General features: G+C 46.5%; 7 non-coding genes and 1 pseudogene across 7 annotated transcripts; all 8 read left to right on the top strand.

Annotated features, from left to right (window-relative positions):
- The first annotated feature begins 479 nt into the window (after positions 1-479).
- LOC137009969 (U1 spliceosomal RNA) lies at positions 480-643 on the top strand. The gene has a single exon (XR_010893054.1). It is a non-coding gene; the product is annotated as a U1 spliceosomal RNA (small nuclear RNA).
- Positions 644-1507: 864 nt separating this feature from the next.
- LOC137010139 (U2 spliceosomal RNA) lies at positions 1508-1698 on the top strand. Its single transcript, XR_010893213.1, has one exon. It is a non-coding gene; the product is annotated as a U2 spliceosomal RNA (small nuclear RNA).
- A 2095-nt stretch (positions 1699-3793) lies between these two features.
- On the top strand, positions 3794-3957 carry LOC137010021 (U1 spliceosomal RNA). Its single transcript, XR_010893102.1, has one exon. It is a non-coding gene; the product is annotated as a U1 spliceosomal RNA (small nuclear RNA).
- Positions 3958-10332: 6375 nt separating this feature from the next.
- Positions 10333-10508, top strand: LOC137010225 (U2 spliceosomal RNA; annotated as a pseudogene).
- Positions 10509-12603: 2095 nt separating this feature from the next.
- On the top strand, positions 12604-12767 carry LOC137010020 (U1 spliceosomal RNA). Its single transcript, XR_010893101.1, has one exon. It is a non-coding gene; the product is annotated as a U1 spliceosomal RNA (small nuclear RNA).
- Positions 12768-13629: 862 nt separating this feature from the next.
- Positions 13630-13820, top strand: LOC137010138 (U2 spliceosomal RNA). Its single transcript, XR_010893212.1, has one exon. It is a non-coding gene; the product is annotated as a U2 spliceosomal RNA (small nuclear RNA).
- Positions 13821-15915: 2095 nt separating this feature from the next.
- Positions 15916-16079, top strand: LOC137009968 (U1 spliceosomal RNA). Its single transcript, XR_010893053.1, has one exon. It is a non-coding gene; the product is annotated as a U1 spliceosomal RNA (small nuclear RNA).
- Positions 16080-16944: 865 nt separating this feature from the next.
- LOC137010136 (U2 spliceosomal RNA) lies at positions 16945-17135 on the top strand. Its single transcript, XR_010893211.1, has one exon. It is a non-coding gene; the product is annotated as a U2 spliceosomal RNA (small nuclear RNA).
- Positions 17136-17648: the final 513 nt, after the last annotated feature.

The raw sequence follows: 17648 nt of genomic DNA, 5'->3' as shown, positions 1-17648 counted from the left end.
TCAGGCAAAAGGAGCCCCAACTAAGTATTGAGTGCTGCACACGCTCATACTTTTCATGTTTATAGTTTTCAGTTGGCCAAGATTTCTAAAAATCCTTTCTTTGTATTGGTCTTAAGTAATATTCTAAATTTGCTGAGATACCGGATTTGGGATTTTCCTTAGTTGTCAGTTATAATCATCAAAATTAAAAGAAATAAACATTTGAAATATATCAGTCTGTGTGCAATGTACATAATATACAAGTTTGACTTTTTGAAAGGAATTAGTGAAAGAAATCAACTTTTTGATGACATTCTAATCATACGACCAGCACCTGTAGGTGCTTGGCAGTTTGCCGGCTTGAAGGCATGGTCACGGAAATCGCAGTCAAGTAATGGAAGGGACACGCCCTTCCTTTGCTTGGGGTGGGGGAGGGGGTCACCGTTGATGAGGACGGCAAAGAGGGATAGGGTAGCCTCTGACTGGAGGCCTGGGGACTCATACTTACCTGGCAGGGGAGACACCATGATCAGGAAGGTGGTTCACCCAGGGCGAGGCTCGGCCATTGCACTCCGGTTGTGCTGACCCCTGCGAATTCCCCAAATGTGGGAATCTCGACTGCATAATTTATGGTAGTGGGGGACTGCGTTCGCGCTCTCCCCTGGACATACTGGTTGAAAGAAGATTAGGTGGTGCCGAGAGAACCTGTGGTTTCTAACAGTCGTAGCGTTGTCTGTGGCTCCGTGTGTGTTTGCACGCCCCTTTTATGGAATCGGGTGTTGCGTGCGCTCGCCTGGTTTCGCAAAGTTCTGAGTTTTCCTTCAGGGACGACAGGCTTTTGGGGGCACTCGACCACGGCCGTTTTCTAAATGACCCCGTGGTCGCTATTGTCACGACCGGCTCAAAGCCGTGACAAATGAAACGGAGGACATAGGCAGCTTGGTAGGTTGCAACGAAAAGAGATTTATCAGCATAAATAAGAAAATATATGAAACAAGAAATCAACAAAACCAAACACAATTTCTGTCAGACACATCAATAACCAAACATCAGACAGAACCACATTTAAATGAATAAGGAACTCAAAATAAACAAAGACCAAAATCAAAACCAAAGCACCCAGGAGCAAGCAACACACCACGCCAAACAAAGCCCAAGCTTTATAGAGGGAAGCACGGGTGTACATGGTTCACTTGATGAGTCTCCCAGCCACACCCACTGGCCGGCCGTAGCAGGAAGAACGAGGGACTCGTCACACTATCCAAATGTTAAAGTTGAGCTTTTTTTTTTTTCCCCCCTCCTGATCAAGAACGACCTAGGGAGTCCAGAGAATTGTACTGCGGTGCTTTTGTGGAGGTCGATGGAAAAACCTAGGACCAGTTCGCGAAAGCAGGTTGTTTCAAATCATCTCCACTATTTAACAAACGATCTGATCGACAGCAGTGGTCCTAGAGGCAAAGTACGAAACCCACCGCGGCCCAGATGGGCGTCGCCTTTGCCGGCTCTGCCCCCACTGCTTGGCAACGGCATCGCTTCTCGGCCTTTTGGCTAAGATCAAGTGTAGTATCTGTTCTTATCAGTTTAATATCTGATACGTCCCCTATCTGGGGACTACATATTAAATGGATTTTTGGCTCATGGAGCCGGAACCGGGGCTTGCTCCGTCCACTCCACGCATCGACCTGGTATTGCAGTGTCTCCAGGAACGGTGTGCTTCCCCTTTTGGGGGATTGCAAATCGTTGTGGTTAATAGCAGAGGGAATGTCGCTGGAGCTTCACAAGGAGTCTCTATGTACCTGCGGTGGGGTGGCTGGCAGGGTGGCACCGTCTCGCACCCTTATGAAACGGTCGCCGTTGTTCCAAAGCAGCGGTTCCCAAACCAGCACTGCACGTCTTGAATGTCACTCTTGTCTGATGCGCCCGTCTGAGGTCTTGGAGTCTTTACCAACGAGCTGATGAGTTGGATCGGGTGTGTTTGATCAGGGAGACATCTAATCAAACACGCCTGACTGATGGGAACCACTGGTCTAAAGGACCGCAGCTCGTGTACAGGTGCTGGTCATATAATTAGAATGTCATCAAAAAGTTGATTTATTTCACTAATTCCTTTCAAAAAGTGAAACTTGTATATATCATATTCATTCATTACACACAGACTGAGAGGTTTCACATGTTTATTTCTTTTCATTTTGATGAGTATAGCTGACAACTATGGAAAATCCCAAAGTCACTATCTCAGAAAATTAGAATATTGTGAAAAGGTTCAATATTGAAGACACCTGGTGCCACACACTCTTATCAGCTAATTAACTCAAAACACCTGCAAAGGCCTTTAAATGGTCTCTCAGTCTAGTTCTGTAGGCTACACAGTCATGGGGAAGACTGCTGACTTGACAGTTGTCCAAAAGACGACCACTGACACCTTGCACAAGGAGGCCAAGACACAAAAGGTCATTGCAAAAGAGGCTGGCTGTTCGCAGAGCTCTGTGTCCAAGCACATTAATAGAGAGGCGAAGGGAAGGAAAAGATGTGGTAGAAAAAAAGTGTACTAGCAATAGGGATAACCGCACCCTGGAGAGGACTGTGAAACAGAACCCATTCAAAAATGTGGGGGAGATTCACAAAGAGTGGACTGCAGCTGGAGTCAGTGCTTCAAGAACCCCTACGCACAGACGTATGCAAGACATGGTTTTCAGCTGTCTCGTTCCTTGTGTCAAGCCACTCTTGAACAACAGACAGCGTCAGAGGCGCCTCGACAAAAAGGACTGGACTGCTGCTGAGTGGTCCAAAGTTACGTTCTCTGATGAAAGTCAATTTGGCATTTCCTTTGGAAATCGGGGTCCCAGAGTCTGGAGGAAGAGAGGAGAGGCACACAATCCACGTCGCTTGAGGGCCAGCCTAAAGTTTCCACAGTCAGTGATGGTTTGGGGTGCCATGTCATCTGCTGGTGTTGGCCCACTGTGTTTTCTGAGGTCCAAGGTCAACGCAGCCGTATACCAGGAAGTTTTAGAGCACTTCATGCTTCCTGCTGCTGACCAACTTTATGGAGATGCAGATTTCATTTCCCAACAGGACTTGGCACCTGCACACAGTGCCAAAGCTACCAGTACCCGGTTTAAGGACCATGGTATCCCTGTTCTTAATTGGCCAGCAAACTCGCCTGACCTTAACCCCATAGAAAATCTACGGGGTATTGTGAAGAGGAAGATGCCATATGCCAGACCCAACAATTAAGAAGAGCTGAAGGCCACTATCAGAGCAACCTGGGCTCTCATAACACCTGAGCAGTGCCACAGACCGATCGACTCCATGCCACGCCGCATTGCTGCAGTAATTCAGGCAAAAGGAGCCCCAACTAAGTATTGAGTGCTGCACACGCTCATACTTTTCATGTTTATAGTTTTCAGTTGGCCAAGATTTCTAAAAATCCTTTCTTTGTATTGGTCTTAAGTAATATTCTAAATTTGCTGAGATACCGGATTTGGGATTTTCCTTAGTTGTCAGTTATAATCATCAAAATTAAAAGAAATAAACATTTGAAATATATCAGTCTGTGTGCAATGTACATAATATACAAGTTTGACTTTTTGAAAGGAATTAGTGAAAGAAATCAACTTTTTGATGACATTCTAATCATACGACCAGCACCTGTAGGTGCTTGGCAGTTTGCCGGCTTGAAGGCATGGTCACGGAAATCGCAGTCAAGTAATGGAAGGGACACGCCCTTCCTTTGCTTGGGGTGGGGGAGGGGGTCACCGTTGATGAGGACGGCAAAGAGGGATAGGGTAGCCTCTGACTGGAGGCCTGGGGACTCATACTTACCTGGCAGGGGAGACACCATGATCAGGAAGGTGGTTCACCCAGGGCGAGGCTCGGCCATTGCACTCTGGTTGTGCTGACCCCTGCGAATTCCCCAAATGTGGGAATCTCGACTGCATAATTTATGGTAGTGGGGGACTGCGTTCGCGCTCTCCCCTGGACATACTGGTTGAAAGAAGATTAGGTGGTGCCGAGAGAACCTGTGGTTTCTAACAGTCGTAGCGTTGTCTGTGGCTCCGTGTGTGTTTGCACGCCCCTTTTATGGAATCGGGTGTTGCGTGCGCTCGCCTGGTTTCGCAAAGTTCTGAGTTTTCCTTCAGGGACGACAGGCTTTTGGGGGCACTCGACCACGGCCGTTTTCTAAATGACCCCGTGGTCGCTATTGTCACGACCGGCTCAAAGCCGTGACAAATGAAACGGAGGACATAGGCAGCTTGGTAGGTTGCAACGAAAAGAGATTTATCAGCATAAATAAGAAAATATATGAAACAAGAAATCAACAAAACCAAACACAATTTCTGTCAGACACATCAATAACCAAACATCAGACAGAACCACATTTAAATGAATAAGGAACTCAAAATAAACAAAGACCAAAATCAAAACCAAAGCACCCAGGAGCAAGCAACACACCACGCCAAACAAAGCCCAAGCTTTATAGAGGGAAGCACGGGTGTACATGGTTCACTTGATGAGTCTCCCAGCCACACCCACTGGCCGGCCGTAGCAGGAAGAACGAGGGACTCGTCACACTATCCAAATGTTAAAGTTGAGCTTTTTTTTTTTTCCCCCCCTCCTGATCAAGAACGACCTAGGGAGTCCAGAGAATTGTACTGCGGTGCTTTTGTGGAGGTCGATGGAAAAACCTAGGACCAGTTCGCGAAAGCAGGTTGTTTCAAATCATCTCCACTATTTAACAAACGATCTGATCGACAGCAGTGGTCCTAGAGGCAAAGTACGAAACCCACCGCGGCCCAGATGGGCGTCGCCTTTGCCGGGTCTGCCCCCACTGCTTGGCAACGGCATCGCTTCTCGGCCTTTTGGCTAAGATCAAGTGTCTGGTTGGACGGTTGAGACTGCGATCGCCTCTTGGAGGTTACTTGGCTCGAGATCTTTTATATCCCGAGTCGCACAACTTTTGAGAGGTATATTGAAATCTGCTGCTTCAAGCTCCAACAAGTTTTAAGGTAAGGTCTTTTAGTTATTTATTTGGTTATTTATTGTTGTATTTATTGTTGTTTTAAGGTTTTTAGGCTGTTGGTGTCTCCATCATGTCGGCTGCCCGTGCCGGCGTGCGGAGGCACCACAGCGTTCGCTTTTTATTTAGGGAGGTTGAGGGGAAGCTCCTGGGAATGTCCCGCATGGACTTTTCCAGGAAGCTGATCCAAAAGACCTTAGCTTTTAAATGTGATGATTTAAATTGTTTGATGACTCTGCCTCAGAACAAAGGATTTGATGTAAGTTTTAAAACTGCTGCCCTTCTTAATGACTTTTGGCAAAGGTTTGATTCAGTTAAAGCCCAGTTCTCCATGTTCACTGTGGAGAAACTATCGGATAACACACTTAAAACTGTGATTGTCAGGATGTTTAATGAAACAGTGACTGGAGATGATATTTGTGTCTGGTTGGGTAGATTTTGCACTGTTCGAGGCCAGCCTGTCAAAGTGTTAGATGAAGATGGCATCTGGACATGCTCCTGGCGAATTCCCATTAAACAATGGGAAGACGCTGGGGGCTACCAGGGCCTGAAACATCTGCCTTCCATGATTGTGCTTGGAGAGAACAGAGGCTACATACATTATCAAGGAATGCCTAAACTGTGCAGGAAGTGTGGCAGAGTTGGGCATCTCGCTGAAGCATGCCAAGAGTTAGTATGTGGGAAGTGTAGAGAAATTGGTCACAGTTTTGATGATTGTACCAATGGCAGACGGTGCAATCTTTGTGGAGAAACAAACCATCTCTACAGAGACTGCCCTAAGAGTTTTGCCAACAAGTTGAAAGGAAACAAGATGGCCGCCCCACAAAAAGAGGAAATGGAGGAACAAAGAGACAAGGAGGCGGGGCCTAAGGTTTTGGCGGGAAATTTGAATTTCCAGCCAACCTCAGGGACTGGACAGGAAGGAGGAAGTGGGGCGGCCAAAGAGGCAAAGTCAGACATGGTGGGAGAGGAAGTCCCCTCCTCCCCTGACAGAAAAGTCCAAGAAACAGAGAGTGAGGAGGAGACCGATTCCTCCCTCCAAACTGTTTCAAGTGGGAGTGAGACTGATTGTACACTCCCAAATGCTCAGGTGCAGAAAAGGCCTGCGGGATCTCCATTATTTGAAAAGGAGAAAAAGCTGAGGGTAACGCATCATCCAGATAGTTCCCCCTCGGAAGATCTGGATCGTATGTGGCCCTCAGAATCCCCCAATGAAGTGTCCTTTTTGCACATAAAGCTAAGAACATCGACACCGAAAGAGTCACAAGAGTTTCCCTCTGTGGCTCTTGAGGAATCAGGCACTTGCCCTCCTGATCCCGGGCCCCCTGGGTTAAGATAGGAGCTAGTGACACAGTTCAACACATGATTTTAATCCGTTTTTAATGTCTGCCTCTGTAATTCTGTTTCCCTTTTAATCTCAAGACAAAAGATAAGTTCATACCTTTTAATTCTGCTCATGGCACTCACTTTCTCCACTATCAATGTGAGAAGTGTGAAGTCCATCTTACGAGCACAGAGCATTTTATCCTTTTTAAAGTCTTTTAAGTCAGATGTCGTTTTATTACAAGAATGTGCTTTACCTTTTTTAACAAGTTACAGGAGGTGGGAGGAGTTGTGGACTCAAGGCCCTTCCATTTGGAGTGGGTCAAATTCTAACAAGAACGATGGTGTTGCAATTTTAATTAATAACCCCCATATCTTGGTGAAGGGTAGCACAGTGGTGAGAGACGGGCGGGCAACTCTTGCAAAACTGACTTTTTTAGGTAGAGATTTTAATGTTCTTAATGTATATGGTTTTACAGAAAAAAACGAGAGGTATGAACTTTTAGAAGACTTGCAGCCCCACATGCTAGGCAGAGTCCCCTTAGTTGTGGCAGGGGATTTTAATTGTGTTTTAACTCAGAAAGACAGGAAAAGGGCAACAGAGGATTTTAGGGTGGACAAGACATCGGTTTTATTACAAGGTTTAGTCAAAGATTTTAAATTAGTTGACTGTTTTAGAACAATGCATCAAAGAGAGGCGGGCTACACCTGGTTTAATGGTGATGGTACCAGAGCCTCTCGAATAGACTATGTTTTTACACGTGACTTCCCGCCAACCGATGCTAGATTAACCCCCCTCTTTTTTTCAGATCACTCCATGCTGTCCTGCACTCTATCACTTCCTGTTGGTGTGACGGTAGGTGGAGGTTTGTGGAAGCTAAACTGCTCCCTGTTAGAGGATGAGGAGGTAGTTAGAAAATACAGGGAGCAGTTTAGCCAATGGCAAACTCTCCAAGACTTCTATGAGACACGAGCACAATGGTGGGAGATGGTTAAAGGACGGACAAAAGAGTTTTTTAGTAAGATAGGGAAGGAAAAAAAGAAAAAGGAAGAAAACCGCATGATGGGGCTGCAGAAGCGATTACAGAGGTATTTTAATCTTTTTAATAATGGTTTTGATTTTAGTGAAGAAATAAAAGAAGTAAAAAGAGAAATGTCAACCTGTTCTACAATAAAAAACAAAGGAATTATTTTAAGAAGTAAAGAAAGAGATATTGAGGAAGGTGAAAAATGTACCAGGTACTTTTTTAAAAAGGTCATAACGCGGGGAGGGGCAATCACAACTTTAAAAACAGGAGGGAGGGAGTCAAACACGACAAAGGAAATTTTAAATGAAATAGAAACATTTTATGAGGACTTATACAGTATTAAGGGAACAAACAGTGAGATTTTAAAAGAAGTGTTGTCTTTTATAGAGAAAAAGTTGGAGGGACAACACACGCTTTTATCCCAAGATTTTACTATTTTAGAAATGCAAGAAGCTCTTAGAGGTTTTAAGCGGGGAAAATCCCCAGGACTAGACGGACTACCCCTAGAGTTTTATGTGACGTTTTGGGATATTTTAGCACACGACTTACTCACAGTTTTTAAAGAGTTTGACACACTCGACAGACTCCCTGACAGCTTTAGAATAGGGATAGTGACGCTTCTGGGAAAAAAAGGAGACAAGACTGACTTAAAGAATTGGCGACCTATTTCTCTTTTAAATGTTGACTGCAAACTTTTTAGTAAAATTTTAGCCAAACGAATGTCGACTGTTTTAGAAGACGTGATCCACCCGGATCAAGCCTGTGCCGTACCAGGGAGGAAGATAACAGACAGCCTAGTGTTGATTAGAGACTCCATCTGTTATGCGAGAGACAGAAATATTCGGCTAGTGGTGCTAAATTTAGACTTTGAAAAAGCATTTGACCGAGTCTCGCACCAGTACCTTTTTCAGGTACTGCAAAAAATGGGGTTTCCAGAGAGATTTATAGCCTGGGTGGGACTGCTGTACAAGGGAACAGTCAGCAAAATCCTTGTAAACGGGCATCTTTCCAAATCTGTGAATATCCACAGTGGTGTCCGTCAAGGATGTCCTTTATCTCCTCTTTTGTATGTGGCTTGTATTGAGCCACTGGCACAGATCTTGAGAAGGGATAAATGGATCAAAGGACTGGACGTGCCTGGGACGGGTGGACTGACGGCGACCTGTGTTTTATACATGGACGACGTAACTCTTTTAGCCACGGACGTTTTATCCATACGAAGAGCTTTGGACTTGACTGACTGGTACGGTCGGGCCTCGGGCGCTAAGCTTAACAGGAACAAGTCCGAGGCCCAGCTCTTCGGGCCGTGGGGAGACATAGACACAGGTGAACTCGACTTGACTTTTAAAGACAACGATTTTAAAGTTTTAGGAGTAAAATTTGACAGCGAGGGTGGAGGACGGGGAAACTGGACTGACATGTTAGGGAAAGTTAGGCAAAGACTGGGGTTTTGGGGACTAAGACAGTTGACGTTTGAGGGCAAGGTTTTAATTTTTAAATCTGTGATTTTACCTCTAATTTTACTTGTCTGTTCTGTTTTTAGTCCCCCTCGGCGATTCCTTGCGGAGCTGGAGAGGGCGGTGTTTTATTTCCTGTGGGGGTCTAAGTGGGAGCGCCTGAAGAGGGAGATCGTGAAGAAAAGGCCGGAGAATGGTGGAAAAGGCCTCCCAGACCCCCACCTGTTTTTAGGCAGCCGCTTCACCGCCCTGCACATTAGTTATGCCATGACCCCATCCAAAGAAAACAAGACGGCTGCAATGGCGCGATTTTGGATGGGGTCTTACCTAAGAACATTGAAAATTTTACCAGTGGACTTGAAAACCCCAGTGTCTTTTAACTTGCCTAAAGAGTACAGTTTTATAAAAAAGTTTTTAAAGAAATACTTTTTAGAAAGTGAAGATGTCACCATTTTAACTAATCACAAGCATCTTGTCTCTCTTGTGCAGGACCGGGAACCGGTGAGTCCAGTTCCAGGCCTCACATTACGTGAGGCCAAACAAGTTTGGAGGAACGCTGCTCACCCCGCTCTCCAGAACAGGCACAAGGACTTATCGTGGATGGTGGCTCATGAGATCCTCCCGGTCAGGGCAGTTATGCACTCCAGAAGCATGGCCAAAAACCCCACCTGCCCTCGGTCCGGCTGCAATTCCCCGGAGACCGTCCACCACCTGCTCTGGGAGTGCGGCGCTGCGCGGGACCTGTGGGCCAAAACCGGCCCCCTGTATTTCCCGTGCCTACCAGCGGGTGGGGCCCAGTTCGGGTACCAGCTCGCCATCCTTGGGGTGGGCCGGGGCTTGAAGGACTTGACGGCACAGAAATTCACCTCGCTCTGGCTCACCCTCAATGTCATCAAGGATGCCATCTGGGCCACCAGAAACCTGCTGGTAGGGAAGGGCGTTACGGTGACCCTCCATGCATGCGAGCTAAAGGTAACATCAATGCTGCAGGGGTACCGGACGACGATATTCGGACGGGGGGGCCGGGGTCGCACGGAGAGGGTCCCGGCCGCCAACAGCCCTGGCCGCCCGTAGATGCACCCTCACCAATCTGGCTACGGGAACAGCGGGCCAGCGGGCCGGAGGAGAGGGGATCTCCGCTGAGCCCATGAAGTGGCATCTCACGTGCCTGTTCTGGAGAGTGGGGTGAAGACTAATTTGCTAAGGACTCACCCCCGGTTTTGCACAACATAGGACTTTTAAAGGCTATTAATTGTTGTTTTTATTGTGTTTTATCAAATGAAATTGGATTTTATTAGAGAAAAAAGAACGAGATGCTTGTTTTAAATTTTGTATTTTACTTTTAAGATGCCCACACATTTTAACACACACACAAAATGGACTTGAAACAAACAAGACAAAACACAATGGCTGACGTTACTTATTATTGCTTGTTTTAAAAAAAAAAAAAAAAAAAAAAAAAAAAAAAAATGTGTGCTCGAAAATGAAAATGTGTGTGAAAAAGTGAAAGATTGAAAATGGTGACAATAAAACTTTTCAAAAAAAAAAAAATCTGTTCTTATCAGTTTAATATCTGATACGTCCCCTATCTGGGGACTACATATTAAATGGATTTTTGGCTCATGGAGCCGGAACCGGGGCTTGCTCCGTCCACTCCACGCATCGACCTGGTATTGCAGTGTCTCCAGGAACGGTGTGCTTCCCCTTTTGGGGGACTGCAAATCGTTGTGGTTAATAGCAGAGGGAATGTCGCTGGAGCTTCACAAGGAGTCTCTATGTACCTGCGGTGGGGTGGCTGGCAGGGTGGCACCGTCTCGCACCCTTATGAAACGGTCGCCGTTGTTCCAAAGCAGCGGTTCCCAAACCAGCACTGCACGTCTTGAATGTCACTCTTGTCTGATGCGCCCGTCTGAGGTCTTGGAGTCTTTACCAACGAGCTGATGAGTTGGATCGGGTGTGTTTGATCAGGGAGACATCTAATCAAACACGCCTGACTGATGGGAACCACTGGTCTAAAGGACCGCAGCTCGTGTACAGGTGCTGGTCATATAATTAGAATGTCATCAAAAAGTTGATTTATTTCACTAATTCCTTTCAAAAAGTGAAACTTGTATATATCATATTCATTCATTACACACAGACTGAGAGGTTTCACATGTTTATTTCTTTTCATTTTGATGAGTATAGCTGACAACTATGGAAAATCCCAAAGTCACTATCTCAGAAAATTAGAATATTGTGAAAAGGTTCAATATTGAAGACACCTGGTGCCACACACTCTTATCAGCTAATTAACTCAAAACACCTGCAAAGGCCTTTAAATGGTCTCTCAGTCTAGTTCTGTAGGCTACACAGTCATGGGGAAGACTGCTGACTTGACAGTTGTCCAAAAGACGACCACTGACACCTTGCACAAGGAGGCCAAGACACAAAAGGTCATTGCAAAAGAGGCTGGCTGTTCGCAGAGCTCTGTGTCCAAGCACATTAATAGAGAGGCGAAGGGAAGGAAAAGATGTGGTAGAAAAAAAGTGTACTAGCAATAGGGATAACCGCACCCTGGAGAGGACTGTGAAACAGAACCCATTCAAAAATGTGGGGGAGATTCACAAAGAGTGGACTGCAGCTGGAGTCAGTGCTTCAAGAACCCCTACGCACAGACGTATGCAAGACATGGTTTTCAGCTGTCTCGTTCCTTGTGTCAAGCCACTCTTGAACAACAGACAGCGTCAGAGGCGCCTCGACAAAAAGGACTGGACTGCTGCTGAGTGGTCCAAAGTTACGTTCTCTGATGAAAGTCAATTTGGCATTTCCTTTGGAAATCGGGGTCCCAGAGTCTGGAGGAAGAGAGGAGAGGCACACAATCCACGTCGCTTGAGGGCCAGCCTAAAGTTTCCACAGTCAGTGATGGTTTGGGGTGCCATGTCATCTGCTGGTGTTGGCCCACTGTGTTTTCTGAGGTCCAAGGTCAACGCAGCCGTATACCAGGAAGTTTTAGAGCACTTCATGCTTCCTGCTGCTGACCAACTTTATGGAGATGCAGATTTCATTTCCCAACAGGACTTGGCACCTGCACACAGTGCCAAAGCTACCAGTACCCGGTTTAAGGACCATGGTATCCCTGTTCTTAATTGGCCAGCAAACTCGCCTGACCTTAACCCCATAGAAAATCTACGGGGTATTGTGAAGAGGAAGATGCCATATGCCAGACCCAACAATTAAGAAGAGCTGAAGGCCACTATCAGAGCAACCTGGGCTCTCATAACACCTGAGCAGTGCCACAGACCGATCGACTCCATGCCACGCCGCATTGCTGCAGTAATTCAGGCAAAAGGAGCCCCAACTAAGTATTGAGTGCTGCACACGCTCATACTTTTCATGTTTATAGTTTTCAGTTGGCCAAGATTTCTAAAAATCCTTTCTTTGTATTGGTCTTAAGTAATATTCTAAATTTGCTGAGATACCGGATTTGGGATTTTCCTTAGTTGTCAGTTATAATCATCAAAATTAAAAGAAATAAACATTTGAAATATATCAGTCTGTGTGCAATGTACATAATATACAAGTTTGACTTTTTGAAAGGAATTAGTGAAAGAAATCAACTTTTTGATGACATTCTAATCATACGACCAGCACCTGTAGGTGCTTGGCAGTTTGCCGGCTTGAAGGCATGGTCACGGAAATCGCAGTCAAGTAATGGAAGGGACACGCCCTTCCTTTGCTTGGGGTGGGGGAGGGGGTCACCGTTGATGAGGACGGCAAAGAGGGATAGGGTAGCCTCTGACTGGAGGCCTGGGGACTCATACTTACCTGGCAGGGGAGACACCATGATCAGGAAGGTGGTTCACCCAGGGCGAGGCTCGGCCATTGCACTCTGGTTGTGCTGACCCCTGCGAATTCCCCAAATGTGGGAATCTCGACTGCATAATTTATGGTAGTGGGGGACTGCGTTCGCGCTCTCCCCTGGACATACTGGTTGAAAGAAGATTAGGTGGTGCCGAGAGAACCTGTGGTTTCTAACAGTCGTAGCGTTGTCTGTGGCTCCGTGTGTGTTTGCACGCCCCTTTTATGGAATCGGGTGTTGCGTGCGCTCGCCTGGTTTCGCAAAGTTCTGAGTTTTCCTTCAGGGACGACAGGCTTTTGGGGGCACTCGACCACGGCCGTTTTCTAAATGACCCCGTGGTCGCTATTGTCACGACCGGCTCAAAGCCGTGACAAATGAAACGGAGGACATAGGCAGCTTGGTAGGTTGCAACGAAAAGAGATTTATCAGCATAAATAAGAAAATATATGAAACAAGAAATCAACAAAACCAAACACAATTTCTGTCAGACACATCAATAACCAAACATCAGACAGAACCACATTTAAATGAATAAGGAACTCAAAATAAACAAAGACCAAAATCAAAACCAAAGCACCCAGGAGCAAGCAACACACCACGCCAAACAAAGCCCAAGCTTTATAGAGGGAAGCACGGGTGTACATGGTTCACTTGATGAGTCTCCCAGCCACACCCACTGGCCGGCCGTAGCAGGAAGAACGAGGGACTCGTCACACTATCCAAATGTTAAAGTTGAGCTTTTTTTTTTCCCCCCTCCTGATCAAGAACGACCTAGGGAGTCCAGAGAATTGTACTGCGGTGCTTTTGTGGAGGTCGATGGAAAAACCTAGGACCAGTTCGCGAAAGCAGGTTGTTTCAAATCATCTCCACTATTTAACAAACGATCTGATCGACAGCAGTGGTCCTAGAGGCAAAGTACGAAACCCACCGCGGCCCAGATGGGCGTCGCCTTTGCCGGGTCTGCCCCCACTGCTTGGCAACGGCATCGCTTCTCGGCCTTTTGGCTAAGATCAAGTGTAGTATCTGTTCTTATCAGTTTAATATCTGATACGTCCCCTATCTGGGGACTACATATTAAATGGATTTTTGGCTCATGGAGCCGGAACCGGGGCTTGCTCCGTCCACTCCACGCATCGACCTGGTATTGCAGTGTCTCCAGGAACGGTGTGCTTCCCCTTTTGGGGGACTGCAAATCGTTGTGGTTAATAGCAGAGGGAATGTCGCTGGAGCTTCACAAGGAGTCTCTATGTACCTGCGGTGGGGTGGCTGGCAGGGTGGCACCGTCTCGCACCCTTATGAAACGGTCGCCGTTGTTCCAAAGCAGCGGTTCCCAAACCAGCACTGCACGTCTTGAATGTCACTCTTGTCTGATGCGCCCGTCTGAGGTCTTGGAGTCTTTACCAACGAGCTGATGAGTTGGATCGGGTGTGTTTGATCAGGGAGACATCTAATCAAACACGCCTGACTGATGGGAACCACTGGTCTAAAGGACCGCAGCTCGTGTACAGGTGCTGGTCATATAATTAGAATGTCATCAAAAAGTTGATTTATTTCACTAATTCCTTTCAAAAAGTGAAACTTGTATATATCATATTCATTCATTACACACAGACTGAGAGGTTTCACATGTTTATTTCTTTTCATTTTGATGAGTATAGCTGACAACTATGGAAAATCCCAAAGTCACTATCTCAGAAAATTAGAATATTGTGAAAAGGTTCAATATTGAAGACACCTGGTGCCACACACTCTTATCAGCTAATTAACTCAAAACACCTGCAAAGGCCTTTAAATGGTCTCTCAGTCTAGTTCTGTAGGCTACACAGTCATGGGGAAGACTGCTGACTTGACAGTTGTCCAAAAGACGACCACTGACACCTTGCACAAGGAGGCCAAGACACAAAAGGTCATTGCAAAAGAGGCTGGCTGTTCGCAGAGCTCTGTGTCCAAGCACATTAATAGAGAGGCGAAGGGAAGGAAAAGATGTGGTAGAAAAAAAGTGTACTAGCAATAGGGATAACCGCACCCTGGAGAGGACTGTGAAACAGAACCCATTCAAAAATGTGGGGGAGATTCACAAAGAGTGGACTGCAGCTGGAGTCAGTGCTTCAAGAACCCCTACGCACAGACGTATGCAAGACATGGTTTTCAGCTGTCTCGTTCCTTGTGTCAAGCCACTCTTGAACAACAGACAGCGTCAGAGGCGCCTCGACAAAAAGGACTGGACTGCTGCTGAGTGGTCCAAAGTTACGTTCTCTGATGAAAGTCAATTTGGCATTTCCTTTGGAAATCGGGGTCCCAGAGTCTGGAGGAAGAGAGGAGAGGCACACAATCCACGTCGCTTGAGGGCCAGCCTAAAGTTTCCACAGTCAGTGATGGTTTGGGGTGCCATGTCATCTGCTGGTGTTGGCCCACTGTGTTTTCTGAGGTCCAAGGTCAACGCAGCCGTATACCAGGAAGTTTTAGAGCACTTCATGCTTCCTGCTGCTGACCAACTTTATGGAGATGCAGATTTCATTTCCCAACAGGACTTGGCACCTGCACACAGTGCCAAAGCTACCAGTACCCGGTTTAAGGACCATGGTATCCCTGTTCTTAATTGGCCAGCAAACTCGCCTGACCTTAACCCCATAGAAAATCTACGGGGTATTGTGAAGAGGAAGATGCCATATGCCAGACCCAACAATTAAGAAGAGCTGAAGGCCACTATCAGAGCAACCTGGGCTCTCATAACACCTGAGCAGTGCCACAGACCGATCGACTCCATGCCACGCCGCATTGCTGCAGTAATTCAGGCAAAAGGAGCCCCAACTAAGTATTGAGTGCTGCACACGCTCATACTTTTCATGTTTATAGTTTTCAGTTGGCCAAGATTTCTAAAAATCCTTTCTTTGTATTGGTCTTAAGTAATATTCTAAATTTGCTGAGATACCGGATTTGGGATTTTCCTTAGTTGTCAGTTATAATCATCAAAATTAAAAGAAATAAACATTTGAAATATATCAGTCTGTGTGCAATGTACATAATATACAAGTTTGACTTTTTGAAAGGAATTAGTGAAAGAAATCAACTTTTTGATGACATTCTAATCATACGACCAGCACCTGTAGGTGCTTGGCAGTTTGCCGGCTTGAAGGCATGGTCACGGAAATCGCAGTCAAGTAATGGAAGGGACACGCCCTTCCTTTGCTTGGGGTGGGGGAGGGGGTCACCGTTGATGAGGACGGCAAAGAGGGATAGGGTAGCCTCTGACTGGAGGCCTGGGGACTCATACTTACCTGGCAGGGGAGACACCATGATCAGGAAGGTGGTTCACCCAGGGCGAGGCTCGGCCATTGCACTCCGGTTGTGCTGACCCCTGCGAATTCCCCAAATGTGGGAATCTCGACTGCATAATTTATGGTAGTGGGGGACTGCGTTCGCGCTCTCCCCTGGACATACTGGTTGAAAGAAGATTAGGTGGTGCCGAGAGAACCTGTGGTTTCTAACAGTCGTAGCGTTGTCTGTGGCTCCGTGTGTGTTTGCACGCCCCTTTTATGGAATCGGGTGTTGCGTGCGCTCGCCTGGTTTCGCAAAGTTCTGAGTTTTCCTTCAGGGACGACAGGCTTTTGGGGGCACTCGACCACGGCCGTTTTCTAAATGACCCCGTGGTCGCTATTGTCACGACCGGCTCAAAGCCGTGACAAATGAAACGGAGGACATAGGCAGCTTGGTAGGTTGCAACGAAAAGAGATTTATCAGCATAAATAAGAAAATATATGAAACAAGAAATCAACAAAACCAAACACAATTTCTGTCAGACACATCAATAACCAAACATCAGACAGAACCACATTTAAATGAATAAGGAACTCAAAATAAACAAAGACCAAAATCAAAACCAAAGCACCCAGGAGCAAGCAACACACCACGCCAAACAAAGCCCAAGCTTTATAGAGGGAAGCACGGGTGTACATGGTTCACTTGATGAGTCTCCCAGCCACACCCACTGGCCGGCCGTAGCAGGAAGAACGAGGGACTCGTCACACTATCCAAATGTTAAAGTTGAGCTTTTTTTTTTTTTCCCCCCTCCTGATCAAGAACGACCTAGGGAGTCCAGAGAATTGTACTGCGGTGCTTTTGTGGAGGTCGATGGAAAAACCTAGGACCAGTTCGCGAAAGCAGGTTGTTTCAAATCATCTCCACTATTTAACAAACGATCTGATCGACAGCAGTGGTCCTAGAGGCAAAGTACGAAACCCACCGCGGCCCAGATGGGCGTCGCCTTTGCCGGGTCTGCCCCCACTGCTTGGCAACGGCATCGCTTCTCGGCCTTTTGGCTAAGATCAAGTGTAGTATCTGTTCTTATCAGTTTAATATCTGATACGTCCCCTATCTGGGGACTACATATTAAATGGATTTTTGGCTCATGGAGCCGGAACCGGGGCTTGCTCCGTCCACTCCACGCATCGACCTGGTATTGCAGTGTCTCCAGGAACGGTGTGCTTCCCCTTTTGGGGGACTGCAAATCGTTGTGGTTAATAGCAGAGGGAATGTCGCTGGAGCTTCACAAGGAGTCTCTATGTACCTGCGGTGGGGTGGCTGGCAGGGTGGCACCGTCTCGCACCCTTATGAAACGGTCGCCGTTGTTCCAAAGCAGCGGTTCCCAAACCAGCACTGCACGTCTTGAATGTCACTCTTGTCTGATGCGCCCGTCTGAGGTCTTGGAGTCTTTACCAACGAGCTGATGAGTTGGATCGGGTGTGTTTGATCAGGGAGACATCTAATCAAACACGCCTGACTGATGGGAACCACTGGTCTAAAGGACCGCAGCTCGTGTACAGGTGCTGGTCATATAATTAGAATGTCATCAAAAAGTTGATTTATTTCACTAATTCCTTTCAAAAAGTGAAACTTGTATATATCATATTCATTCATTACACACAGACTGAGAGGTTTCACATGTTTATTTCTTTTCATTTTGATGAGTATAGCTGACAACTATGGAAAATCCCAAAGTCACT

The sequence above is a fragment of the Chanodichthys erythropterus genome, chromosome 20, assembly GCF_024489055.1.
Source record: "Chanodichthys erythropterus isolate Z2021 chromosome 20, ASM2448905v1, whole genome shotgun sequence".
Classification (NCBI taxonomy): Eukaryota; Metazoa; Chordata; class Actinopteri; order Cypriniformes; family Xenocyprididae; genus Chanodichthys; species Chanodichthys erythropterus.
Note: the sequence above shows the minus strand (reverse complement) of the source record. Positions and strands in the feature narration are given on the sequence as shown.